Source organism: Spermophilus citellus (assembly GCF_964194105.1).
Source record: "Spermophilus citellus genome assembly, chromosome: 11".
NCBI classification, from domain to species: domain Eukaryota; kingdom Metazoa; phylum Chordata; class Mammalia; order Rodentia; family Sciuridae; genus Spermophilus; species Spermophilus citellus.
The window spans coordinates 121,228,825-121,256,242 of NC_138192.1; the positions used below are offsets into that span (position 1 = coordinate 121,228,825).

General features: G+C 41.7%; 1 protein-coding gene across 2 annotated transcripts in view; it reads right to left on the minus strand.

Annotated features, from left to right (window-relative positions):
* The window catches only part of PAX3 (paired box 3), a 98,946-nt gene that overhangs the window by 66,332 nt on the left and 5,196 nt on the right, over positions 1-27,418 (minus strand). The gene's annotated exons all lie outside the window — the stretch shown is intronic.

A 27,418-nucleotide genomic window follows, 5' to 3' on the forward strand; every position in this document is an offset into this window, starting at 1 on the left:
GTTGAAAGTTATTACTTACTTAATCCTTTGAAAACATGGCTGCGTTTTAGAGTATATCACAAAATAGGGTCAAAACAGAGAGGCCTGTTTTGCTTGTAGACTGAGGTATTCTGGTGACAGGACCCTTGTCCTCAGCGTCTTGCTGTTCTCACTTGCACCAAGGTCTGACGCTCCACACCTCTGGTGGGGCTGTTCCCTCAGCCTGTAATACCTTTCCTGTGCAGTCCTTCCTGGACGGGTTAACACCTACTTATCCTGGCACACTCTGCACTGAGATCTTTTCCTCCAAGGAAGTGTTCCCTGATCCCGGGTGCCACACGACCACCCTGCATTCCCACGATGCCCTGCATTTTAAGAGCACACCAACACGTGAGGTCGCATGACCTGCTCATGAGACCATCTTCCCCTCTAGGCTGCAGGCTCCTGGAAAGACAGGACATATCTTATTAACCATTTCTCTCTCTGTAACTGGCCTCCAGCAGGCATTCAGGAAGTGTGGCTGGTCTGTGTGGATTTGGTTGTGCCTTTCTCATAAACAGTCTGAAACAGGCCTACTGTCTCTTAAAATATATAGGTTGTTTGTCTTGCTTTAAAATAGTCTTATTCCCCAGGTTCTATGCTTTCTCTGTAGTTCTTTCTTTCTTTCTTTATTATATTTTTTAAATATTTTGTGGTACTGAGGATTGAATCCAGGGCTCCTCTGTGCTAGACAAGCACTCTACTACTGAGATACTATGTTGCCCAGGCTGGCAATTTGCAATCCTCCTACCTCATCCTCCTGAGCCTCTGGGATTGCAGGTACGTGTCACCAGACCTGGCTTCTCGGTATTTCTAAAAGTTAGCCTCCTGAGAATCTGTAATACTCACAGCAAGATTTTTTTCTGTCTTTCAGGATACTGAGTTAAAACGTTTAGCAAGCAAGACCTCTAACAATTCCAAAATAGTATGGTAGTTTTAATTCTTGCACACATATGCGCCAAATCCAACAAAACAGCTGGAATTCACAGTCCATGTCTGTGAGTGAATCAGACTGTGATCCAACCAATCAGTAAAGTAACTGGTCTCCTACCTCCTGCCAGAACCTGCCTGGCTGTCACCTACAAAGGTTTAAGGGCAGAACCCAGCCAGAGTGGCAGGAACAGCCATCGGAGGAACTGGGCGTTGTGTCACTTGGAGCTTGTAAAATGTGGGGAACTCCTTAAAAAGAATATAGACTTACAAATACAAATCAAGTATGAACAGTGAATATATGCTTAGAATGGGGAAAAAAACACAGTAAATAGCTGGAACTCCATTTTGTGCATATCTCTTGAGATAGTTTACCAGAATGATCAACCAGAAACACATCACGATTGCACCCTGGCCTCCCCTCCCCACCTTGAACAAAGCTAGAAAAATTCCCAGCACTCTCAGGGGTTCATGCTTATAAGACCCCAATGTTAAGTTTTATTAACTTTCTGAAGAATCTACCTTTGGACCACACCTTGCAAATTAGATTGAAAAGGACAATATCTCATACCTGTTGAGAGGCACTTGACATCCCTGTGAATTACCTCATATAATATGCTATCAGGGGCACTCTCCTACTAAACTACATCCCCAGTCCTTTTTCTTTTTTATTTTATTTGAGACAGGTCTCACTAAGTTATGCAGGCTGGTCTTGCACTAACGATCCTCCTGCCTCAGCCTCCTAAATTGCTGGGATTACCCAGCATGTACCACTGCCCCTGGTTCTCATATAATCTTTATCATGGTTTTATAAAGCAAATGCTATTACTGGCCCCATTTTATACACCTACAAGCTGCAAAGGAACTTGGCACATTCTCAGAAATGGCCATCTCCTCAGTGCTTTCTTAATGCCACTGGTCTTCCCTGAAGTGGTGACAAGGAGCATAAGTGGCAAGGATCATAAGTCCTGCGGTGGGCAAGCCCACGTTCCCAGCCCCATTCTGCCCTGCACTGACTGTGTTAGTCCACCTCTCTAAACTTCTGCTTCCTTAGCTACAAATAAGAAGTAGGTGATTATTGTTGCTTTGTGCTTATCTGCCTGGCCTTCAAAGAGCTGCCTGTCAAATCAAGAATAAATTACATCTCCCTCTATGATTTGAGAGAACCAATAAAATTATGAGACCCCCAAAGATCACACAGATACTATGAATTTCTTATGTACTTCCAGGGTGCCACATACAAAATGACAGAATCGGTTTGTTGTGTTCAAAACCCATGAAAGCCATTGGTCTTGAACCTGTATGTAACAAGAACCCAAGTGTAACAACTGCAACTCTGCTCGGCCTCGTCCATCAGACTCACAGAGCTGAGGCAGAGCAAAATGACAAAATTTACCTAGACTAGAGATTGCGTATGACTTTAGCTCAGGAAGGTGACCAAGGGCAAAATGGGAGACAGAAAGGAACCCAAAAGTTCTTGCTTACTCCTGTTTCCCAACCTTCACTCCTTGCAAAAACCATTTTGGCTTGTATGGGAAAATGAGTATGAAAGAAGACTAGAAGGGGGAAAATTGGTAGACATTTGCAGATTGCCCAGGAGGGAGAAGCAGAAGACATCTGATTAAAAGAAAAATGCTCCAGATCTTCCTTCCTGCTTAGTCAACTTTGGCCCACAAAGTACTTCAATATTTCAGTCTTCGTGGCTGGAGTTGGGGCTCAGTGGTAGAGCACTTGCCTAGTATGTGTGAGGCACTGGGTTCGATTCTCAGCACCGCATATAAGTAGATAATAATAAAGGTCCATTAGCCACTAAAAAATACTTTTAAAATATATACTTCAAGATGATGTAGATATCCTCTAAGATGATGGACACGTCCTAATCTTTCCAAATATTAGGTCTTTCAATTATATTTAAAAAGAGGGTTCTGGGAGTATGGCTTAAAGGCTGAGCACTTGCCTGGCACACACAAGACCTGAGCTGGGTCCTCAGCATGGCAAAAAGGTGGTAGCAGGGCCACCCAAGAGAGCTAGATATGTTGAAAACTAAAATAAAACCATTTTTTAAAAATTACCATAAAAAACTGTCCTCTTTCTAAAAATGAAAATTTCCATCATTACTCTTCCTGAGAATGTCCCAGCTTATACAATTTCAATTACCTGAACTGCCTCATTTTACAATTTATTGTTTAATTGAGTTCTTACTATTATTTGGGGTACTTTGCAGTACTTTTCTCCCAAGACACCTAAGGAAATGTGCAGTGTCACACTGTGGATTCCTGTTGAGTTAGCACCTACAGCTCTATTAACTGTTTCTGTGACAGTAGCATTTCCTAACCTCCTAACCATTGTTGTCTTAGCACCAAAATGGATAAGAGAAAAATAATTATTGGTTGGCTCTACTAAAAAAAAAGAAAAAAAAAGAAAGAAAGAAAGAAAAGAAAAAGCTGAAATTGCTAATATGTTACAAAAGTCATATAATTTGTTTTCATGGTTTTATAGCCAATTCATTTTAGTGACCCTAAAATCAAAATTATTTTTTAAGAAAAAGAAAATTTCAAGCACTAGTGTAAGATTAGTGTGTTAAAATGGTTCAGTAATGGTCATTTTATAGAGGCAGTAACTTTTATATTAATAGCTACATTCTGGAACAGTATGTCCAAAAGCTGCATAACAGATCCTTCAGATCTATAACCGTTCCTCCAAACAAAACCCATTATGCACAAACACAGCATCAAACAAAAATCTGTAACAGCCGTGTTGCAAGTAATCCGAACAGAGTCCGCCAGGACCTCTTTAAAAGCCAGCCCCACTTTGCATGGCAGAGACACATTCGACCTATCTGCAGACATTTGTTTGGGGTTTTTGCCCCCTGTCTTACCCACACACCCCTGGCGGAATCTGGAAATCAGTTCCCAAAATCAGTTTGCTCACACTTTCCAAGAAGGGCTTCGCTGATGCTATTCTTTTGTTTCCTATAATGACATCCTAACCACACTAATAGAAACCGGTGGGCTCTCCAATCAGGCCCCTGCCCTACTTCCCATCCCCGCCCCCACGGTCACATATGCACTGGCTGCTCTGTCACCAGGAGACTTTCCAGCCGCCTCTCCCCAAGGGCGTTTCAATAAGCCAGGCACAATGGGGAAAGCTAAAAGCTGAATTTCCGACTTCACTCTGAGTCTTCTCTTTTCCACTGGGGAAGGGGTGGGGGGGCGGGAGTCGGTGCTCGCCAAGTCTTTCCTAGTAGTGGAGACAGTTCTTGAGGGCTCATATTTTTTTTCCCCAAAAAGGAACTTCCCTGGATGGGTGAACGTGTTTGTCTTTAAGGGTTGTTCTAGGACAGATCATGCACACAGTTCAGGCAGCTCCAGATGAAACGAGTTAAGCGATTCTCCAGCACGCTGATGTTTGCAAATGCCATATTTGTGCCATATTCGGACCTTTGACTAGGAACTCAACTTCAATGCAGCCTCTGCGCTCCCCAGTGCCCTCCCACCCCCTCCTACTCCTTTATGTATATATGTTGCATAATTACGGAGCAGTGAGTATTTATCACCTTTTCTGGGCAGTAAGCAGAAAGAAATACAATACCATTACTTCCAGTTACTGCCTTTCCCAAGATAATTAGGTAACACGGTGAAGGAGCCTTGGTAGCCTAATGCTGTTCAAGTTAAGTGATTGACATGGCTGTGTCTGGCTGCTCTATTAACTGTTTCATTTTGTTGCTATTTGCAGTTTGCTTGGCTAATACTCCGAACAAATACAGACTGTTTCTTTAGCCCCTTTTTTCTCTTTGACCTTCTCCTGCCCATTTTCTTTGACTCACTTCAAACTGCCTTGAAAAGGCCTGTTGAATGCGAGCAGTCCATCAGAGGCCCAGGTTCGTCCCTACCCTTGCCCTGAATGCCTTACTTCAAAGATGGGCCGCATTCTTTAATTGCCCTTTGAATTAATATCAAAGGGTCACAATGCGAGTGCCAAAAGAGAAAGGGGCTTTAATGAAGCAAAGAGCTGCCATTCATTTGCAGATAAGCACGTTTTTATGCCTGAGTGGTCACCGTGGCTAAAGGCTTGGTGAAGAGGAGGCTGGCCTGAGAGGACTTTTCCTTAAGTAGTGATCAGTGCAAACAAACAAGAGTAAACAAATAAAAAAAAGAGAGAGAGTCTACAAACAGGGACAACAGAAAATAAATAATAAGGCTAAATTCGTGAGCTGCACATCCCCCTCTCCCACTTCCATTCAGAAAGAAGAAAGAAAAAAAGCTGCACTTAATTAGCAAATCCACTCACCATTTTTAATCCCATATTTCAACATTGAAATTCCAAAGACAGAGTTCAACATTGAGCCTGAGAGAACGTATATTCAATCTGAAATTCTGGGCCATGGGTAACGCAGAGGGAAAATGTTATGACTTCAAAGTGTGTGTGTGGGGGGGGGGGGATGTAACTTTTCAAAAACAAAAAAAGTCCCAATGCTCAAGAATTAGTTACTTTTGATAAGAATATTTGTTCTTACATTATTGACATTTGATCCTTTAATGCAGAGAATTTAGCATAAGTCTAAACTTCATCTGTCTTGTCTTCTGCCTTCTATCTACCTACCTACCTTTCTACCTTGGGTCATATTTTCCATTTCTCCCACATAAATCATCATTTAAGGTCACTGTCTTCATCATCCCCTCCCTCATAACACAGGAGCTGCAACCACAGCATGCATGTGCAAACCCACAGCACCAGAGGTCAGCGTAAGGTAAAATACAGTTCAAATCATCAGTGATTACAGAGTGAAATAGTAATCCAGCCTTCCCCTGTCCCTCCTTCTCCTGTGAGAGACTTTGGTGACTAAGGAAGGAATTCAGTCCTGGTGACTTATCCTCTTAGCTACAGTTCTGACTAGCATCCCGGGTGACCAGCTACAAACTGCATGGCTGGCCTCTGGTGGACATAACATTCAGACCATCGCCTGGACCTTTGTTCCTCCCCTGGATTCCTTGGAAAACAGAGCTTATGTTCCTTCCATGATGTACAAGGAAGGTCCTTGTTCAGATGTTTCAACCAGTATCCAAAAGTGAAGTGCCAGCTTTAAATTTGGGCACGTAAAATTGCCAATGCTGTGTTAAAAGAGAGAGAAAGAGTGGTCTCCCTTATCTCTGGGGAAATCAAAGGCATCTTTTCCTCACTGGCCTTATTTTCCATGAGCTTGTCCATCTGGTTCAGAGTTGCCAAAATAGAGTGAGGAAAGGGCAGCAAATAAATGTCAGCATCGGCCAATCTGCATAAATCTCCAATTCCTTCCAGAGAAACTCCTTCCTGCCCTGCTGGGCCTTCCAATCTTGTGACATGAGCCAACAGGCATCAGAACAATGTGGAAATCAAAAGACTTATTTTGCCCAAACCCAGACCCCTAAAAGCAGTTTCTCTCATACCCGTTTTCCACTAGCTATGCCCCAGTGTGCTGCTTTGCAATAAAGCAATGTCATCCCAGCAACGAGGTCCCATATGTCCTGGAGACAGAGTTAATTCAGGATATTTCGAACTGATCACAGGAAGATTCACTCAGTCCTTGTTACACTGTACTCTGAGAAAGCAAGAAGGCAGATTCATCAATGGCCAAACCTTGTTTCAATGAGCACAAAAGTAATCAGCAGATTACAAGTAAACAACACTTTATATTGGCTCAGAGCTTCTAATGTGTCTGTGGTCACAATAATCCATTGTGGCAACGGAGCAAATGCTGCCATCTCCACGCAAGGGGAATCCAGCTGAAAATGGATAATGACCTTTCCCTGGTTGCACTCCTAGTCAGAGGGTGAACTAGGACAAGACCAAAGTCTCAACCCGAAAAACTTTCATAAAGCCAGTTATATCTGATGCAGAACTAAATTTGGCAGTCCTAAGTTCTGTGGTTTCTTTACCTAAATCCACAAGTGGAATAAACTTCAAGACACTGCAAATCCAGCTTAATGAGACACAATAAAAGTGTTTGGATCACATATTTCAATGCTTCCCGGGATGCTATGCTCATAGAAACACAGTCATTGATAGACTGCATCCCAAATTTAGCAGCCATGGAGAGGCTGATGATAAGGTCTCTGCTGCTGATTATGATGACATCTTGCATTTGTCTAGGGCTTCACATTTTTTAAAGTGTTTTTCATACCCACTTTCTGGTGTAATTATGATTCTGTAGTTGAGAAAAAAAAATTTTCTTGGTTTCATTTTAATTTCAAGATAATCGGCCCTGATGTCAGATGAAGAAATGGATTTTAAGGTTTTTAAATCTACATAGTGTAGTCACCAAAGCCACCCAAGTCATACCTGTCTTATTTTTCTATATAACTCTCAATAAACCTGCGGGCATTTGATATCCAGGTAAAAGGGATACTCCCCAAGGACAAATCATTCAACACTTCACAGCTTGGAAAGGTACTTCTGAAATTCAGCTCCATGTGAATGACCTCTCTCTAAGGCTTAACCTGCAACCTGCAAAACTGAAACAAGAAACAAGTTTCACCTTCCCAAGTCGCTGTTTTATTAAGAGATTCTGAGGCAAGCCTGGCCCAGACGCCAACCACACCTCTCTGCTGAAGGTTTTCACTTTCTGCTTGTCACAGGCCTCTGTCCTACCAGGCAACACTGACCCAGGATCTGCATAGTGAGCCCCAGGGTTCATCACCACCAGGAATGGAAGAAGCTCTGGCCTTTCATGAAAAAAAAAAAAACGTGGAGCAAGTCATCCTGAAGTTTGCAGGAGTTGGATCAGACTCACTTCTTGAAAATCTAAGCGTAGCTACTCTAATCTTCTGTCACTTCCTGCAAGCACCAACGGGCTGCCCAAGCCTGGAGTGAGTGTTATGTCAACTAAAGAGGCTTAAAGGGGAAGAAAATGTGGTCTAAACAAACCTCTAGGAGCAGACACACTGCTGTAAGCTTCCAGGGGTAACATTTGTTATGAAGTAATAAGAATTTGCATAATTTGGGGGAAGACTTTGTTTTCAAAGTAATTCTCTCTTTCACCTGCTTAGGTCTTCCCCGTGTATGGCTTTGGTTAAGTTTTGTTGATGGAGGCTCATGTTTAACCAACTGTTTTTAATTTACAAATTAAACTTGTCAGAAGTAGAAATCCTTCCCTTGGAACTCTTCCAATATGTCAAGAATTAATTCTAATGAAAACGGCATTGCCCAAATGCAGGATGGCCAGTCACTTATTTTATTTACACAAAGTCCTTCTCAGTTTCTTTGATAAAAGCAGCTAAATCTTTTTCCTCTTTCATGTTTTGTCAGCACTTGATTCCTTTTGTCCCTTGGCTATTTGCCTAGCTGTGGACAATAAGGCAGGAAGAATAGAAGCAGATTGTTGGAATGGCCCTCAATAAACCTAATTATGACATGTTGAGTGCCCTCACCATGACACAGTCAGGGGACCCAGGCTTATTCAATTACCCTCGCCAGGTTTCTCTTTCAGACCTAAAGTTATCCTTTGACTGTTTGTATTTCTGAACAGTATTCATGTTCATTGTGAAAGAAAATCCCCTGGACTTTGAGGGGTTTTAAAGTTGATGCTGTTATTGTTGCTAATTTTTATTAACTGAATGATAACATGATAAAGAAATAGACTTTTGTTATGTAATAAGAACAAATCAGTGCGAGCTTAAAGTTACACCTTTCTTTCCTTTCTCTTCAAGCCAGCCTAGCAGGACATGTAACCAGAATTAATAAACAAAATAATTTCTTCAACCTACATGTCCTTTACAACATGATACGGAGTCTAGTGGCTCAGGACAGGGCTGTAGCATTGTGATTCATCTTAACTTCAAAAATAATAATAACCACATGATTTTGCTGTGTGGGTTTTTTTTTTTTTTTAATCCACCAAGAAGGTTCCTTGCCCTATTAACACCAGAAAACATAAGTTCATTGGTACCTTTCCGCCAACAGCTATTTCTTCAGCTGCTTGAGGTAGGCAGGATGGACAGTATTTAATTAAAACTCTGGCTGCTGGTTGGAGGAACCCTCTCCTTTCTGAACAGATTGTTCAGAGATGGTGCCAGGGGTTCCCGCAAAGCCAGGGTATAAAAGCTGTGTGTCAAGTGAACAAAAGAATGGAAAAAAAAAATGAAGGAATGCCAAAAATCAGCTCCTGATACATGCTAGCCCTTAAGTCAACGAGGTCTGGTAAAATTAATATTCAGTCGTATTTACATATGCACATGGCTTAGCAGGACGGTTGTTTTATAGTTGTAGCATCTCTGGATTATTTTCTTTTTTTTTTCTCATTGTTCTCTTTAGGTAATTTGACAGATCTGGGTACTATAATCAAATAAAAATTCAACTACAATATAACTTATTATATTCAACTTTAATTTTTAAAATTCACTCCCAACTCATATTCATTACGAAACCCCTACCACTCGAACAAAAAGTAGATACAAATTGCAATCTGTCCTACAAGTGAATCTGGTGTTTGGTATTTATTTGGTTCCTTGAGAAATTGCTTTTTAATCCTAATGTGAGAAATCTCATTCACAAAAGACTGTGAAATAAAATACACAGAATGCTCAGATTTTGAAGAAAGTTTAGGAGTAAGTACCCTCCACAACACTGGACCCTGCTCTGCTGATGCCTCTCCTCTCAGAGAGCAACAGTGTAATTTTTTCCAAATCCTAAAGGGAAAGTTTTAATCTCAAACATCCAAAATGAATTCTATAACAAAGTCTTGAAGCATTATCAATCTAAGTAATTTTGGTGAAATGTATATTCATCTTCTAGAACATCGTTTTACTGTTTTACTTCAAGAATTTGTGGATTTCAACTACTTTAGTGAGTATTGTGTTTATGTTCACATTAACTTTAAAATCTCTTTGAAAATTTGCAAAAATAATCAGAACAGCACTCTGCCTATAAATGGAACACCTCTTTTCATAGCACAGTGGAAAACAGTAAATGTCTCACCACTGTGGAGTTAGTGTTCTTCCAAAGTGTTCAAATTACTTTAATCAGCAAAGTAACCTCCTGCATAAGGGAAGTTTTTTTTTTTTTTTTTTAAAGTCTGCTTTCACTACTTTAGAGTGGAAATGTTATTAAAATATGCAAGTTGTCTCAATATTTTAACCTGAAGCATATGTATTTTTGCATTCCCTAAAATGTTTTAATGTTTTTATATAGTTAAACAGAATAACAACTCTTCTTCAAATCTCAACTAGCACTTCCCTAAGAAAACATGGGGGGAAAAATAAGTCAAGGAAATCAAATACTCGGATTGAAAACTGCTTGCCACCCTAAACTTGGCCAAGCATTATAAATGCCTGCTGTTTTAAAAGTTACACGGTTATCTTGCCATTCAAACTATACTAAACAAATTTATGCCATAACTCTCACAAATTTAACTTCTTACAACCTGTTGCAACCCAATTCATGTGCAGTATAAGTCAGAGGTTTGCCTATGGATATGGAAAGGGGACTTGATAATTTGGATTGTTTTGATTTATATGGAGTTACTCAAAAAAAAAAAAAAAAAATCTAATGTTGGCTAAAAGTGGCTAAGATCAGATTTCTTCTTTAATCTAAAGGTCAAGTACTGCCTCTCTCTCTTATCAAATAAAAATTTTAATTTGCAATTCAAAGTTCAAATTGCAATATATTTGATCCAAGTACAGGATAATCACTAAGAAAAATAGAAATAAACTCTTTCATATGGTAAACAGTAGTGCTTATTGTTCTGAGTGTATAAGAGGTCTAAGAGGTCTAGCTTCTCTTTCTAATGTTCTCATTTTATAGTTTTCAGCCTTTATTTTAAATTATTAGTAAATATTTTATAGTAATATTTGCTTACATGTGTTTCCATGAACCTACTTAAGATAAAACTACAACAAAGTTTGAGATATAAGTTTCAGGTATATTAAAAAAAATATGTGCATTGTACAAATATGCCACATTGGGGAGACAGAAACAAACATGTAAAGTAAATTCAGTATTTTAATAAAGTAAAAAAAATACATGCAAGTGTTAATTTGGATATGGTATATGCTCTAGAAATTCCTCAAACAAAAAACGTTTTCAGAATTCATTTTATATTGTTAACTTTATCATCCAGTCATTGCAACCAAGGATGGAAATATTTGAATGAATCATTCTGTTTTTAGAATATATACTTTGAAAGTCAACATGTTGTAGATGTTAACTCTTGAAATAATTTTTTTCCACAAGCATACAATAGTAAATGAGTGGGGGGAGGTTAATAAAATGTCCTCTTATTAGGCTATGACATTTGCCTCGAATTGTTTTCAGTGACAAAAAATACTTCTCACTTGCTTCCAAGTTCTAAAATGTTTTATAGCGAAGTCCTCAAAACAAAATATGTTTTCAGATTTAAAATGATCTCGTCTAATCTGCACAAGTTTTTTCCAAAATTCTATTTTGTACAGAAATTTTTAATTAACTCAAGACTTTTTGCTTTGTTTTTTAATAATTTGTGTTTCTGTAAGTCTTTTAACTTAGAGGCAAACAAATGAAAAATTTAAAAAAAAAAATTTCTTTGCTGGATTCAGTTTCTGACAACTACTATGTGTTGAGACAGGAGGGCAGAAGTTCATTAAGAGATGACTTAGAATCAGCTGACGTGACTGCACCACGCAATCTGATTCTCTTTCTCTCTTCCAGCCTAGAGAGTCGCTGGCATTGGCTTGGTTTCTCTGGGCATAGGAAGAAATCTCGGAGGTGCCGAGGATTACAAAGAGGAATGTTCCCATTCTGCAAAAGGCACTTGTTTTTTCCCTCATACAAAGAATCCCGTGCAAGCAAGTTGGGGGAAAGTTCTCTAAACAATACTCCCAGCCTCTTCCAGAAGCCACGGCTTAACAAGAAGAGCCAGAAAACATGCACTCCCTGTGTGGATGGGACAGAGCCGTGCAGATACCTGTACCTCCACACAGCAATGCCCGGCAGAACTCTGCCCCATCCTCCTCCTGCCAGGACAAAATCATCTGCCCCCACCCCAATGACAAGGCAAAGCAGGAGTCACTCACCAAAAACACTGAGTGGCCAAAGGCCCTCTCCAGCCTTGTGCCGATTGCCTGGCTGCCTGGAGGTCCCACTGTCTCCTGGAGGCTGCCTGCCAACAGGCCACGGCCACAGCCACCACCACCTGCCAGAGCTGTGAGATGCAGCCTTCACCTTGCCCAATGCCTCTGTTTTTCAGAGGAGGGGAAAATGAGGTCCAGAGAGGAAAAGTAACCTGGTCACAGACATATTTTCAGAGACCTACAAGAAACAAGCTGAAAATCGCCTAATTCCAACTTGACAGCTGAGGAAATCAAGCCCCCTACCCCAAAGTAAGGGTTTTTCCCACCTGCCCTCCTGCAGTGATTTGAGTGTTCATCTTCTTGGGAGGAGTCAGTCCAGGATCACTGCCAGGGACTCCCTGCAAGGGTCAGGGATGACTCACAGTACTGAGGACCACAAAGGTGAGTTGTCAGACCCAGACTTGGGCTCCCCCAGTAAAAAAAAGATAAAGTAGAGAAAGGGAGGAGCCACCCTGGAAACTAAAATCCAAGACACACATGGAGAATAACTGAGTATTGGAGTTGCTTCCATTTTGCTCTTGCCCAGGCTGTGCCAGAATCCCAATCCACCCACAGAAAGCTCCATCTCTCTCCACCTCTGCTGAACAAGGATGATAGATGTGGTTTTGTGGGATCTGCAGTGTTTACAATGCAGGGAGTCCCTCGAGAAATGAGTATCAGCTTATCTTCATTCTGCAACATTTACAAAAATCTAATGAAATAAGCGACATTTCCAGGGCCCCTCCCAGAGCCCAGAGACCACACAGGGTGATTCCACAGGTTCACCAGTTCTGCAGTGAATCCGCTTGTGACAACGACCTCTTCCCAGAGAGGTTGTGGGCTCTTTCTAGACTCTTGCATTCTCTGTCATAAACCTAATAGTCATAAAGCACCCACTGAGTCCAGATACCAACTTTGGGGTCCCCTAGGAATCCCCAATAAATAGTGCTCAAACACAATGAGTCTTTTCTGAACCCCACCTACAGTGGAGTCAATTCCAGTCATCCCACTGAGAGTTCAGGTCTTACATTCTCCATAGCACTATGTTTATGAGGTTCTCAAAAGCCCCAAAATCCAGAGTCCAGGAGGCTTTGGGGATTGGAGCCCCTGGTCTTCCCTCACCAGAAGCCCTCCTAGCAAATGAATCTATGATGGATGCTCCTGGGGCCAGAGTCCTCTGGAGGAAGACAGCTTCATTCATTAAGACCTCTGACAATTGTCCTGGAGCCACTGAAAGCGTGAGAGCTTAGATCAGAGCTCTAGAGGTCCCTTAGGGAAGCTCTGAGCTCTGAGACAAGTTGAGACCCACAGGGCCCTCTGGTCTATGGCTCTGAGCCAGAAAGACCTTCATGTTCTTCTCTGGCCCTGCTCTTCACCAAGGAGCCCAAAGGATACAAGCCAAGGCCTTTCCCTAACCCAAAGATGTGGGGTGGGGAGAATTCACCTGTGATGGAGGATGTTCTTGGCCCAGCCTGGTCCTGCCTCTTCCCAGATAGCTCAGTGGGAAATCATGACCCTGAAGGTCTTGTCCAGCAGCAAGGAGGGCCCTGACAGCAGAATTAATCCGGTCTCTTTACAATGAAGACAGAATCTGCTGCAATGTGATGTAAGGGGTTTCAGAAACCTGTTCCTTGCCCCACCTAAAGCTTTCCTCTGTGCATACCCAAATCCCATCCTCAGGGATCTTTTCCACCATGCTAAAGCTGTCAGGTCCCAGGACCCCATTGGAAAGTGCCAACACCTCTGGGGAGTGGAACTGGTTGAGTTTCCATGTGAACAAGGTGGAGCTGAATGGAAGTCCCTGTGGTGTGCGGAGTGAGGGTGCACCCGGGGGTGGGAGGTCAAGGCAGATGGTCAAGGCACAGTATCGAGGAGGAGAGGAGCCGGACCCCAAGACTGGCTTTGCTCTTGCCACCTAAGGTCAGCCCACGTGCCTAGAGAGGAGAGTTAGAGGGCAGGGGTGCTTTTAAACATGCCTGTGAAAAAGGCTAAACTTGCTTTGGTAACATCATTTCTTGTAAAGAATAGTAGGAGTGACAGGTTTTTTTTCCCCTCTTCTAAAAAGTTTTTCCAAAAGGATTTTCTAAGTACCAGTAATTTCAATGTGAAAGATAGACATTGTCTTTTCTAATGAATTTAATTTGGGTTTTCATTTTAAAAAGAAATAGAAAGGATTCATTTCAGGAGAAAAATTGTTAAAACTAGTAACATTAAATTACAGTAATTCAATAAAATGACGAAAGCTAGCCAACAAAGATTCAGACCAAATTCAGTTCTGTATGTCATTTGTATTTTAAAATAAAGAAATTACTCCTTATCCGACTAAGGTATATGCTGGCACCCCATTAGAAGTAGAAGAATTGTGCAATGGCTTAGTTTCAATTTTCTTAAAAGGGACAGACAACATGGAACAAGGGTGTGCCGATAATGAGTCCCTTCCCTGACCTTCACAAGAGCTGTATTCCCTTACACCCTACTGACCACTTATGAGACTTTTACAACCCAATTATCAAACGGCCGTTTATTCAAGAACACACAAGATCTGCTGACACTGTCCAGAATTGAGGAGAAGACACAGAGATGCCAAGTTCTGAAAAGTTCATTGAGAAGAGTCCAGAAACTGAGTCCCAGATAAATCAGGTCTTGTGTTTCCATCCTGGCCTAGACCTTGAGCTCATTCTCTGTCTGGAGAGACTTACCCAATACCCAGGCATCCCTCTAGCCCCTGCACACGGAAGTCTGACTCTTTGCAGTTTCTGACCTAAGTCTGCCATTTGCCTTCTACCAGACAAAAACTCAGCAAGTATTCAGAGCTTGGCAGGTCTAGTGACCACAAGCTGACACTGGCTTCCAGGAAGTAACTATAGAAGTTGCCTTTCTACTTACTGCCCTCTGATAAATATGTGTTGTGCATCCACTTGCCACAGATGTGCCCTGTCTGCTTAAAATCCAAGCAAATCTACCACCTGGAACGTTTCCACTCTGGACAGGTTCCCAAGTCCCATTTTGCCCTGACAGATCACTAGTCCCCCAGAGGCACCGGAGGAGACCTCCATTTATTTGCTTCACTTCCTGAAATGGATTCCCAGCCCCCTTTAGAAACAGTCCAAGAGGATGTGAGAAGGCCCAAAACTTTCCATAGCCAATGATTCCTGACTCCAAGGTCCCATCTACTTGGGAATCATGGAATGGAAAATTAGAGCATTTCTCCCGGATGAAATTTTAAAGAAGAGTAAGTTTACAAATCAGAAGCCAATGGGTATCTCTGCCAACAAAACACCTGTTCACTGACATTATCCAGTTCCCTGGAGAATGGCTGTGCTTTCCATTGCCCTGTACCTGTCTGGATAACAGCAACGTGAGGATGTGTCGATGTGTTGTGCTCACAAACCGGAAGCGACTTATTTTGCATGGCCTAAATTTCTGTTGAGAACCTCACAGCAACATGGCAAACAAATCAAAATTTTCTTCGTCAGGATTAACCCTCCCTAGACCTTTCTCCCTATGTGCAGAGCTGTATACGTTTACAGGTAGTAATCAGATGCCACAAATTATGGGGCTGATTCAATCCAAATTACGCACAGAGGGGGAGAGAGAGAGAAAAGCTGCTTTTGATTCTTTTCAGCTCTTTGCAGATGCACTTAACGCCAGGCCTGTTTACATCCCCTAACTGACTCCTTTAGATTTCCATAAGCAAGTCAGAGGGTAAGCAGGGAGGGATTCCAGGGCACACAGCTAAGCACACACAAAACTTCTAGCATTAGGGAAACACTCTCCTGCCTCCCCTGGCAGGCTGTGTGCTGGGTGTTCTGGATCTGCTGCAAGAAGAGTTGTTTTTGTTTTTCTGTCATTAAAAAAAAAAAAAAAAAAAAGTTAAAATTTTGATGTTCAAAAAGAAATCCTGAGCCCCTAACTTTTTTTCCTATTTCTGAACAGCCCAGTCCCAAGTAGGGATGACTTGATACATTTCTTTTGTAATATTTATTGGCGTCCACATCTCCCGTTTTCTCAGGAGGTTTGGAGAGTCTTGTTTTTCTCAGATGGTTGGAGAGCAGTTCTTTCTGGCCCATTTCAGACTCTGACTCTCAGTTTAGGTAAGCCAGGTACTAAGCGGGATCAACAAATGAATTCCCAAGCATCAGATTTAAGGGAAAAATAGGCCAAAATGAGTTGAGGGAAGCAAGGTATGTGAAGACATAAAAAGTCTTTTGTGCATAGAAGGGAATGGATACATTCTCCCTAAAATGAATATGTATTCTCTAAAAATTTATAACATTAAAAAATCAGCCATTACCAAGCCCAAAAAAACACTAGAGCATCAACTCAGCACTTCTAAAAATTCAGAAATTTAAAACCATGTTCTATTACTTACTAGTTCAAACTTAATTTGGTGACCCTGGATGACAATTTTTCTTTTTTAACTAAATAATCAGAATAAGTTGCCTCTGTACTGTTAGAAAACTCTCCATAATTTCTACATTTACAAAAAACTAAGTAAGCATAACATACACTAATCTTGATGAGGCTAAAAGTAAATAAAAAAAGAATAAAAGAGGAACCAATAAGTAGAAGAAAAAATCTTTCCTTAGATTTAGGAAATGTACCATTTGGAGAAACTATAGAATATTGGTGGAGTTTCCAAAAGGCAGACATTGTTGGTGAAACAAGTCTGAATAATGATATCAAAACTCCTACTTAAGTAGAGTACGTAAAGAAAAATCCTGTTTTTGTAGCACAAGTACCCGTGGGTAAACATGCTCTTGCTCTGAGCTTTTAAATTACCCCACCATTTGTTCTCAATGAAGACTCCAAATCCAACCAGCACTATCAATATTACAAATGGCATCCCTTATTTTATAAATAAACTCACAAATGTGCCAAATGGTGCTGTTAGATTGGAAACAATATAAACATTATGAAATAAATCATGGTTTGCCCAAACAATAGAATACCATGCAACCTACAGGCAAGGCTGAGGAGGAACAATGTGAAGCATAATTGCTGAGATGTAATTTAAAGTTTCAAAGAAGCAGTAAAGGGGATATAGCTCTGTTGGTAGAGTGCTTGCCTTGCATGCACAAGGCCCTAGGTTCGATCCCCAGCATCAAAAATAAAAAATAAAAAGCAGTAAAAACCTGGGTGCCGGCACATGCCTATAATCCCAGTGCCTTGGGAAGCAGAGGCAGGAGGATGCAAGGAGTTTAAGGCCAGCCTCAGCAACTTAGCAAGATGCTGTCTCAAAACAAAAAATATAAAAAGGACTGAGGATGTAGCTTAGAGGTCAGGTGTCTGTGGATTCTTTCCCCAGTATCAAAAAATGCAATAATATGCAAAATATTTTATCTACTTTATCTTTTCTGCAAAAGGTGGAAATAAATTACTATTATTATTATTATTATTATTAATTATTTGTAGGGAGTGGGTGCCGGGCAAAGAAAGCAAAGCCCTGAACAGTTAGGCAAGTGCTTTGCCACTGAGCCACACCCTCAGCTCAAGAGATTTGGGGATTTGTTTTGTTTTGTTGTTGTTCTGTTTGGGGGGATTTTTGTTTTGTTTTTAATGAGAGGAGAAAGGGAAAGACAAGCTCCAGAAAGACAAGCTCCTGGACAAAAGTGGAAAGAAACTTATCATTGCATATTCATTTATATCTTATGAACTTTGTATAAAGTGAATATTCTATTCGCTCAAAAATAAAGGATTTGAAAAAAATAAATCCTGACAAAGAATATATTGCACTTGAGTGTTAGGGTCGATGAAAGAATACAATCCTTAGAATAAAAGAACACTTCCCTTTGGAGGCTGAGGTTTGGCTCACATAATCCAGGAGTCCCCTTGCATCTCAAAGCCTTCAGGGGGCCTGGACTGTCCAGAGGAAGGTTCCATGCTCTGCAGCGAATTTTTATCAGTTCACTGGGGGCCGGCAGGCCAAGGAGCCCTGGCTGCCTGCTGTGACGCCTAAGCCGCAACAGCTGCATAAACTGGCTGTGCCCCAGCCTGACCTATTTCGGAGACAGGTCAGCCCAGTGCATGTGGGGATAAGAAAACAACCTTCTTGCAGCCAGTGGCTGTACTGTCAGGCTGCTCCTGAAGGAGAAAGATGGGGGCAGGAGCACTCCAGCCCCAAGAGCCTACCCAGCAGGCTATTTTCTTCTCACGTTGTGCCCCAATAACACAAGCGCTACCAACTTTCAGGGGCGGGGGAAAGAGGGGACCGAATGGAGGGAATCTAAATCGAAAAGTCATTGAAATTTGCCCACTGGTTTAAAGAATGCTATTTTGGAAGGTTTCCTTAAAATTTCTGAGCTGCAGTTTTAAAGGAAAGGGAATTAAGAAGAATCATGCACAAAGAATGGAGAATGCACGCAATCTCACGTGCAGAACTCTGAAGGCATTTGAGAACCACGAAGCAGGCTCAAGAGGGTATAGATGTAATGAGAAATTGCAGGCCAGGGGGGGAGGCCAAGGAAAATGTCACAAAATGAAGGAGTTTCAGGAAGAAAATTGTGAGATCCATTTTCAAAAAAGCAACTTGTCAAAACTTTGATTCGGGGGTGGCGGGGAGCATGAAACCCAAAGAAAAGTTTAATTTGAAGGAGTTTTGCAAAAGCCAAGTTTGTCTAAAAGAGAAAAGCAATCTTGATAGGCCAGGAGGAAAAATAATTATGAAATATCCCTTTCCATCTCTGTGAAAGATTTTAGAATTTTATTGTTTTTCATACTCATTAAAGTCAATAAAGTCTTTTACATTGCACAGTAGTTTATAAACTTAATTTTTTGGCATGGTAAAAGTGGACTTTGTGGGTGTGTGTGTGTGTGTGTGTGTGTGTGCATGCACAAGCACTCTTGGTCCTCATTGTTGCTGCTAAGCCCTGAATTAAGCTCTTATCTGCCCTTGGGCAGAGCCCATCTGTTAGTTTATAGGCTCCTCACTTTCAGGGAGTTCAGAGAATCCCCCACACACACCCAAGACTTTGGGTTTTGCTAGGGTAGGTGTAATTTGCACATAACATGCAATGCATTTTCTCATGTTATTATGACAGAACTCTGGGAAGTTGATATGATGTACCCATCTTACAGATGTCAAAACTGAAGTTCAAGAGGTCACACCTGAAAGGTGCTTGGTCTCAATTTCAGAGCAATGCTGTGATGCAAGAACAAGTCACTTTTGCCTTAGGTACCATGCACTTATAAGGCAGAAAAGATGTACTTTGGAATGTGTTTAAATCAGAACAGGTGAAACTCATTGCTCTAGTGACCCTCAATCAGGAAAACAGTCAAATGTGTGGATTCAGAAAATGAAACCTATTGCTTTTATTATAATAGAATAAATCAGGCCAATTAATTTTCTTTAGTTCAAGTTAAGCTCGACAATCATAACTGAGACACACACCCACACATGCACCTACCCTTTGGACATAATTTTCTTAATCATGATAATATATTTTAACATTCTACTTAAAAAACAATGAGGCTATGGTTTATAGCTCATGGAGTAGAAATAGATACCAAGCATGTGCAAGGCCCTGGGTTCCATCCACAGCCCAAAAATAAATGAATAGCATAAAAGTGAACAAATATAAAAACAAAAATATATTTGGAAAACAGACCCCATGTCTACACTAGGAAAAAGAGGAGAGGGAGGAGAGGGCTACGGTAGCTGTACTTTAAAATATATCTGCATGTCTATAAAAATCACAAAACACAAACATATATTTTGTTAAAAATGTAAATATGTATGTGATCATATCAGTGTTAATTACGCAAGTACATAGTAAACTAAACCAATTTCAAGTTGCAATACAAATTGCACAGAAATTAACTTTCTTTCCTTAACTATACTACCTTAACTTAACCTATAGTGCCCATCTAATTACATAAGACCAAATCCACTTACTGTAGTTGTTTCCAGAGATTCATATAACTGATTATAAAAATATTTTAAGTGCATTTAATTCTACATAAAACTATACTATTTGAATTCTCAATATGATCCTATAGGTTGTTAAATGCTGAAACTTAATCGTAGTTCTTTTCCTTCCATCTCGTCTTGGTCAGCCAAAAAGAGTCTCCCTTCCTTTTTTGCAAGGCACTTTGATCAGCTACTTTTTTAATATTTATTTTTTAGTTATAGGTAAACACAATGTCTATATTTTACCTTATGTGGTGCTGAGGATCGAACCCAGTGCCCCACACAAGCTAGGCAAGCCCTCTACCTCACAACCCCAGCCCGATAAGCTACTTTTAAATGGAATCTGTTGAATTAGGTCCAGGAAGATTGGGGAATTAGCTCCTAGAATCAAGAGTTGACATTAATATACTGTTATAGAGCTGGGGAGGGAGCCCAGTGATAGACTCGCTTGCCTAGCATGTGCAAGGGTCTGGATTCAGTCCTCAGTACCAAAAAGAGAAAGAATAAAAGGAAGGCAGTAACACTAGTCAGTTAAGAATACATAAGAAAGCCCAGTCAAAAAAAGTACTGAATAGGTTTAAGGATTTACAAACACATAACTATTTTGATACTGTCATATATTCTAATCTGTCTTACTAGGGGAGGTCATTTCTCAACTGCCACCAAAAGAAGAGGACATAAAATTCAGACAACTTTGATCAAGTCACCTTACACCAAAAGAGATGTTTTATTCTATTTCACTTTATGTAAAATCCTGCAGCAAAATTTAAAATGTTATATGTAATGTTCAAGGTAAAATGTTTTCTTAAGATTTTCCTTTTTAGGAGGAAAGGGCACCAAAGCAAATTCTAAAACTTACACTGATACTCTTTATTAAAATACAATATATTTTTAAAACAGAAGTATCTGTTTCCATAGAAGAAATTATCTATTGGTCTTTTGTTAGTTTTTAGCAAGAAAAAAGAAAGAAAGAAAGAAAATGAGGCATTGTGGGTAAGTAATACTTCGTAAAAACCTACTCAATTGTCCTCAACAATTACCTCTTTGACAGTGGTGAACTTTGTAACTCATCTCACTTAAATAGATGTTTTACAATGCTAACAGGAATTTTGATAACTATGCATGTCCCCACCAAGAACTAGAAATTATATACATTCTCCTTAGTTCAAAATGCAATCCCAGCACAGATAATTTGAAAGAAGATTTCTTAAAAGAGAGATGCTCTGATTCCAGTTGAAACTCCCATTACTGGAACTCAGTGCTTGACCTGACACATGAGGGTAGCAGAACTAACAGATGAATTGTGCATCTTCTACTATGCTGGTGTGAATAAGGCAAAAATATCTTTTCCCACAAGGCAGGGGACAGCCATAAGGTGACTCTGTCCCCACTCTGGTGTTCATCTTCTAGGGGAATGGCAAGGTCTGAAGTTCCTTTTCACTTTCTCAGCACCTTTCAAGATCACTGCTCTCCCACTGGAGGCAGCCAGTTCTTGGGTCAGCAATTTTGTCTCGGTACTAAGATCAGGCCCAACTCAAATCTGCTGTCTCCCTGGCAGTAGAGGAACGCATAGGCTAACACTCAAGGGAGAAAAGTCATTTTAACCCCATATTATATAAAGTATGCATGTGCATGTAAAAAAAAAAGGACTCTCTAATGCTGTATCTGCACCCAGGACAGGGGGACCATATCAGATCTGAGCTGGTTTTTCACTCCTCTAGCTTAATCTACCTCAGGCTGTTGTTCTACACTGCAATGATCAGTACTAAACATTATATATCATCTGAACATAGATGATTATTAATTAATTGGGGGGTTATAATAGAAAACACATCAGAATATTTACTAATATTCTGGTTTACGTATCAAGATTCATCTTGTTCAAGAGTAAACAAGAGTAAACACTAATTTTAAAAAATTACAATTTATTTAGAACTGAGATGCACAGAGAAGGGCATTAAAAAAAAAAAAACGTACACAGACAGATTCTTGATGCACAGTTGAATATCCAAAGTTTGAATCTGGCATAAATTTTCCATCCTTGGAGTGATTTGTTGGAATTTACAAATTAAGCACAGAGATGACATTTTCAAGAGTCCTTGCAAGAATTTTACCCTCATAATAAAGGAAAAAGCAATGCAAATCTACTGAGTTCTTAAATAAACAAACAAAAGTCTAATAGTTCAGCTAAAAATCAACAGCCAGGAATGTCACAAAATGATTCAGGGCAGTATTGCTCCTGGCTCTCAACAGTTGAACGTGAACTGGGAGACTACAGTGCACCTCAGATTCTGATGACTTTAGAAAGTGCAATTCATGGGGCAAATAAATCTTGACTTTGTGCAACTGGATATAATTTAGTGCCAGCATAATTCTTAGTGACCAACATATAAATAAACTCCAGTGATGCACATACTATACAAACAAACACATATCTAGTCCTACATTATAGGGAGTTTAAAATATACCAGAGAATCATCTAACCAACTATAAACACAAAAATTACAGAAACACATGTAGAAAGATGTAGCCAATATAACTTCTAGGTTCCTGCGTGTTTAATCATTTCTCCACCTAGTTTTACAATAAAAATCTGACATCTTTTCTCCATGTCTGTCCAGCTTGGAAGACAACTTTAGAGAAACGTCCTTATTTAGAAATTTAGCAACAGGCAGATAGAAACTCCGATGCCTTCCACCTCAAACTAAGAATCGATTTAACAGAAAAAAAAAAAAAAATCACCATCTTAGCCTCAGTTCTAAACAAGAAATCACCATAGGATAATTAAAAACACCCCATGAGTCTTCCCTACAAGCCAACGACTTGTAACTGGTTTCAGTTCCTATTTCTTAAAGAGAATTTGGTCAATTCCTCCTTAGAGGTTTCAGAGGAAAAGGAGGATTTTCCAAGACAGATAAATTGAAATGATCCTGCTTTGATCTCTGTGGTTAAGAATCCCTCACAATAGAAGATGGCCACTGAGGGGCCTCGCTCCCAGCCTTTTAATGCGTAACAATGGTATCAACAAACAGCTACTTAATCAATATTTGGCCAGAGCTGCTGAAAACTTCCTTTTCAGATTTTAATTCCTAGTTGTAAAACAACCCCAGAGCAGCCAGTGAGATAAGACATTAAACTGACTGCTTAATTGCCTTTTAGTGTCTCCTTAGTTATATATGTACATTCTTAATGATTCCTTAATCTTTATTTACCCGCATAAATAAATTATCTGTCCTAGAATCTCGCCGAACTTAACGGGTCCAGGCGGAACTCGCTCTCACACCGGGTGCTGCTGCTGTTTGGACTTTTATTGGCCATTTGCATAAGCGAAACTTAAACACTGAATCTGATGGTGAGGAAAGATTTTTGCTTTGTCCTCAAAATATACGTGTTTGTGGAGGTTGAAACCATCCAGATTTAGTGGCCAGGCTGTATCCACGTGATTGATCCGTGTATTTCACTTGCCTGAAGCGCGCACTTACTGGTTCCGCCTCGCCGCCCGAGTGGGTTTTATTGCTCAGCCCTGGGGACTCCTAAATGACCCTTCAGTAATTATTACACACTTGAAGCCCATTCCTCCCGTTCCGGTGCTATCAACAATCACATCAAACCCCAAAATAAACATACGATTTCAAGCATTAATTAGAAAATCGGCATGTTTTCAATAAGGCTAGAGAGTAAGCGTACCGCGGTCAACCAAGTCAAAGGAGCAACCAAAAAGAAAAGGCTACCAGCCGAACTCTGCTGTCTCCTCTCACACTGTTCCAGCAGGGAAAACCTTGCCCCTAGATTGGCAAAAAGGACACCGCGTGGTGTTCTAATTTAATGCAAGTTCTTATATCTCCAGTACGTTTTTAAGTGGGCGGGATTTTCTGGTTGAGTTTTGTAAGGTATTCAGCAAATATAAAATGGACCTTAATGATTAGAAAGGGTATTGAGGTCAAATTCCTGATCCTGACAAATGGACTTGGAGAGGGTGAACTGTCCCCTTTAATAAAGGTTCGGATCCCACAAACCTGTGATTCCAGGCCTCATTATTTTAATCTGTGGGAAAGTTAGTCCTCCGCCTTGAGTCCCAGCCTTACGCCAAAATGCTGTTCCTTGCTAACTGGGGGAAAGTAGTGGCCTTGTTCTCTGGATTACAGCACTCCCTCCCTGATAAAAGTGCTCTTTTCGGGCATCCACTGGAAGTGAAGTATTCAGACGAATTTAGAACACTTTCTGCGGTTTTAATTGGTTTATATCTTTAAAAAATCGGAAGTCGTTTGTCTTCGTTAATTTTAATCCGTTAAGATCACAAGCTTACAAACAAAACAGGGGCTCCAGCAAAGCTTTTGTCACTTTTACTTTCTCAAATTTAACTTAAAAAAAAAACTCTCTTTTTTACCAACGTCAATTGGAGGGGGGAGATACGAAAGTACGAAAGGAATAGAAGACCTCAACCAACCTACAATTGAAGCCTCTGAGCTTAATCTTTGAAATTGTTACAAACCTCCCATGCTCCTTGTGATTCTTAAAAGGGAGGGGGGAGTCCTAGGAAAGTGTATCTCCAGTCCCAATCAAAACATCAATTTGGCAATCTGGCCTCTTTCCCCTTGCACTCCCGAACTGCCACTTCAAAGCCGCTACAACAAGTCAGTAATTGTAACGTTGCATCTAAATATTTAAGCGAGAGTCTTGCAGTCGCGTGTCCATTTACAGTCCTCATCTGTCCTCTAATTCCATTACGGCACAAAGCAAAAATGTTGCCCAAAACTCACAAACAGGAAAAGCGTCACCCTGCTGGAGAAGGAGGAGGAGGAGGTGGAGGAGGAAGAGGTGGAGGAGGGGAGGAGGGAAGGAGGAGGAGAGGAGGAAGAGGAGGAGAAGGAGATAATGAAGGAGCAGTTTCTATTGATTAGTCACCGCTTTTGTGTTAAGGGCTTTCTTTAAAATAAGAAAAAAAATGGGGGGAGGTTGCAGAAATTTCACTAATGTGAGCCTCAGGCAAGGGAGGGAAAAAAAGAGGAGAAGAAGGGGGAGGCGGGCTGTGTCTAGATGAAAGTGAGAAGGACATAAAGGAGGCAATTGAGTCGGCTGCAGCCCGGCGAGCTAAGCTTCGAGCCGGCCGGAGCGAAGGGGAGGGGGCGGCGCGGCGCGGCGCTTTGGCGCAGGGCGCAGGAGTGGGGGCACAGCCCATTGTGGCGGCGCCCGCGGGCCCGCTCCGCCGCGCCGGGGGAGGACAGAGGCGCCCATTGAGTGGCCGCAGCGCAGGCCGTGCTCACAGCCCCCGAGGCCTGGGCCGGAGCTTGGCTCCCCCGGCTGCGCCTGCTCCCATCTCAGTGTCGGCCAGGGGCGCGGGCGGGGGAGTTGGGTGTTCCCGAGCCACCCAACCCTCTCCGTTCCCTCGGGCGAAGAAGCTGGAAGGATGGACCCAGCTCCCAGTGCGCGCCCGGACGCCCGGCCAGAGCGCCTCAGGTCCGCACTCTGTGCTGCTTTAGGACAGGGCGAGAGAAAAGGGAAAGTTGGGAAGGCAAAGGGGACCATTTAGGAGAAAGGACAAGATCCTGGAAAGAAGAAGGCGGTAGTTCTGACCTCTTTCAGGGTACCTCTTTCCCTGTGTCTTAGTGTCTGCCGAGCAGACCCCGGGTTAAAGATGTCCCACGAAAAATCAGTCCTGGCAGCACCCACCAGGCCTACCCCAGGCTGGAACATCCGGCGAGAGCACACCGCAGTGGTCAGGACACCCCAAAGTCCCTCCTCCGCCGCTTTTCCCTGCCCCCTCCCGCAAGGCGCTAGAAGCCTTTTCTTGACATTCATTCTATTTTACAAGAGGGGCAGCCTGAGACTTTGGATGCCCAAACAACAGAGGGGAATTTTTGAGGTTTTTAGACTTCAAACTACATCTAATTCTCCCTTCTCTGGGCCCCTCTTGCCCTCCAGGGCTCATCCGGAAAGGGAGCTGGAGGCTCTGAGGAGACTGACTTTGCATCTTCCTTGACAACCCCAAATTAAATTTAGGTTTCAGCCTGACTCTGTGTGTGTGTGTGTGTGTGTGTGTGTGTGTGTGTGTGTGTTTTCATCCGCACAGCCCTCAATGGGGAAAATACTCTGATTTTAAAAATGGTAGCAATTGCCCTTGAATGGCAGCCGGCCCAGCTAGACAGCCCAAAAGACTAGAAACATTTTGTAGGTGAAATGGCCACTTTTTCCACGCTGGAGAGTCCATAAAACTTCCTGGCGCAGCAGCTATTGGGGCTCATTGAATAATTCATCCCTCATTGCAAGCCCATAATGTCTATTCTGGGCCCTTTGTGGTGCTGTTTTCTCTTCTTTTCTCCTTGAATTATAAAAAGGTTGCCTTCCTTTGTTCACATCAAGCTGCTCCGAGTTGGAGCTTTGTCTGGGCCAAGCTAAAGTGTGAGTTTCAATGGACTCTCTGGGCTTTGTCTCCCAAGTTCATCTCCAAGTGTAAATTGTGTAGAGAAGGCCTTCATTGTAAAAGCTGGAAAAGTTGTACAAATGTTTGACCAGCTCATTTGGGACGTTTTGTCTCCTGGGCCTGAGTTGCCTGTGCTGTGAGGGAGCGGCTGATCTGCCTGGCTGCCGCCTCTAGCAACAAGTAGCAAAGCCATGGGCCTAGCTCTCTGGGCTCCAACAACTCAGGGCTCTCCTCTCCACTGCCTCAAGAGAATGTTTGGTTTGGAGTTAACTGACTCCTCCACTCCTCACTTTCTTCCCACCCCAGCGCCTCTATGCTGAACATATGACTGGGATAAAGAGGTGTGTGTCTTCTAATCGACCTGGGCAAAAAAACACTCCTCCAAAAAAGAAGAACTTAGACTGAGTTCATGTGAGGCCCCAGCTGTAAAGGGAGGGGGGCAACAACATGTTTTTTCCCTGCTTAACCTCCTGTAGTTTGGGGTACCTTTTCTTGATTGCAGTGTGCCTCAGAATATCTATGCCTCTGTTTATCCCTTAAATCAGACACTTGGGTTTGTAATATCCAAGTGCTCCTTGAGTGTGGATTTCACATTGCTTTGTAAAGCAGCTGCTCTGGAAGAACAGCCAGTGGACCCAGGGGTGGACAATGAAGGTAAAAGAAATGACCAGCCTCCTGGCCCACAGTTCCAACCTGGACACCACCCTGGTGAAAGCATGGACCCAGATAATCAAAGTGGGTGACTCCTTCAAGCCTGCTATAGAGCTTTGTGCCACTCCAGAGCAATTACAAAACTCAACTCCAGCCCAATAAAGTCTGAGACCCAGACCAGGGAACTCTAGGAGTAGGCAGGACACCGGGCGACTCTGGACCATTTGTGAGTTTGAAGAGATGCCAGGATCTGCAAAGGAAGACTCAGGGCCCTACTCCTGCTGCAGTGATCTTTCCTAGTTCACCTCCCAAGGTTTGCTTGCATTCTTGCTTCTTTCCTTCCTTTCTGTGAGTAATTTTAAAGCTCAAGCAGGTAAAGGGGATGCAGGCTGCCTTCTTGCTCCCCTAGGGGGAGATTTTCTCTAGGTG